This window comes from Bactrocera tryoni, unplaced genomic scaffold, assembly GCF_016617805.1.
Source record: "Bactrocera tryoni isolate S06 unplaced genomic scaffold, CSIRO_BtryS06_freeze2 scaffold_218, whole genome shotgun sequence".
Lineage (NCBI taxonomy): Eukaryota > Metazoa > Arthropoda > Insecta > Diptera > Tephritidae > Bactrocera > Bactrocera tryoni.
The window spans coordinates 2,393-4,252 of NW_024395942.1; the positions used below are offsets into that span (position 1 = coordinate 2,393).

The 1,860-nt window shown below is 36.7% G+C and overlaps 1 non-coding gene across 1 annotated transcript; it reads left to right on the forward strand.

The window, feature by feature from the left end:
* The first annotated feature begins 919 nt into the window (after positions 1-919).
* LOC120780186 lies at positions 920-1,123 on the forward strand. The gene has a single exon (XR_005705834.1). It is a non-coding gene; the product is annotated as a small nucleolar RNA U3 (small nucleolar RNA).
* Positions 1,124-1,860: the final 737 nt, after the last annotated feature.

Here is a 1,860-nt window from a genome sequence, read left to right on the forward strand (position 1 = left end):
GTGCGACAAACCTCTCTGTTGTCACTCAACATAGTACATCTAGCATCTAACAGCGCCACATATACCTACATTACTCCAAGATAAAGTCCATGAAACATCGTAACTGTTGTTTGAAAAGTCGTGCTGTGATATCGTGACGAACGCTTGCTGATTGACCGCGATCCATAATTCCGCACGTATGTCATCGCATTTTGGGAGTACTTCTTGCCTTGCCTTGCTTGGGCTGCCATACGTTGATGGCAAAAAGAACGCCGACCGATATTACGGCGACCTCTTCGTGGCTTCGTAACAAATTTCAATCTGCAACACACATAAAGTTTTCACTGAATAATTTTCAAAAATTTTTCTTTTAAATAGCCGGAATAAAAAAGCAAGCGACCGAAATTGAACGATTCAAATAATTTAAAAATCAAAATATTAAAAAACATAAATTGAAAAAAAAATTGTATGAAAAAAAGTATACATATGTATGTATGTATATAAGAAGATTAAGTATTCATTACACATATCAAGTTTTCATTGTTTTTAATATGTATTCTGCTATTCGGGAGGGAGACAAATCCAACGAATCAATAACCATGAAAATTGGTTCAGCAGATCTCGAGTTATAAGTGTTCGAACAAACCCGTCTGAGTAGCAATGGAAGCGGTGACAATCGGCGATCGTTTCTTTCGTCACAGCTCGGATTTTCTACCAACAACACAATGTTGCCATGCTTATGCTATTATTGTTTTTGTAGAACAATGTTTCAATTTTCGGTTGGTGACATATTCACATGTGTGCGCATATGTATGTTTGTCTGGTTGTGCATTATTGAAGTTATACTTCTATTTCTTTCGTTTGTCTTTCATTTCTGCGATTTCTCAACTATTTTGTGTGACTTTTAGTTGAAATACTCTGCGTTAGCCTTTGAAAATTTAAAACTATACTTCACAGGATCATTTCTGTAGTTGGTCTTCATTTACATTTTTTTTTGCAAATCGACCGGCGATGACGAGGTAATCGTTTTATCTGGCAGCGTGCGGTTTACGAACTTGATTCTAATTTTGTCTTGTGGCATATTAGAAATGATGTTTCTTCGAAAATCGCTCGCTTACAACGGATAAAACGACTTCTGAGTGGTAATTTAAATGAATAAGTTCCAAGGTTTTACACAAAAATAATGCAGTCAACTCAATCTGTCAAAAAAAATTGCAGTTGAAGTATGATGGAACTTCAACTTTTTTTTGGTATTGCGGTTTTCAACTCTGTACAAGTGGGGTTGACTAGTATATAAATAAACTTCAACTGCTTAATAGCAGTTGAAGTTCAACATTCGTGCAGTGAAATACAAATATTAAATAAAAGTGGAGAACGGGTAAAATAACTATTTTAATTAATGTTAAATTAATTTTAAGTAATATTTTTTATAAATTCAAAATCAAAGAATTGTGGGAGAGTGTGGCACTGCAGTTAAATTGTTTAGGGCCACCAAACAGAACTGCCTACGAATGGGGACGAGTAAGTTATGACATTAAAAATATTAACTAAAAATACATTTTTTTTATTAGGTGTGGATTTACTATAAGGCAAATCTAAAGAAAAAACTTGCCAACAACAGGAATAACTACCTTGCGACTGGTGGAGGACCGTCGCAAGAGCAGTCGCTAAGCCCAGTGGAAGAGAGCGTGGCCCAGCTTATTCAATTAAGGGAATCAGTTGCACCAAGTGGGCCAGCATTTGTTGTGGAGAATATACCTCCTACTGTCGCCGATGTGCCCCTTGAACGTTCGATATTGTCCACTCCAGTTGTGCAGGAATGCCCGACTCCTTCTAGGAGAGTTCAGTTAAGGAGGGCGAACAATTGCATGGAGTCGGAAA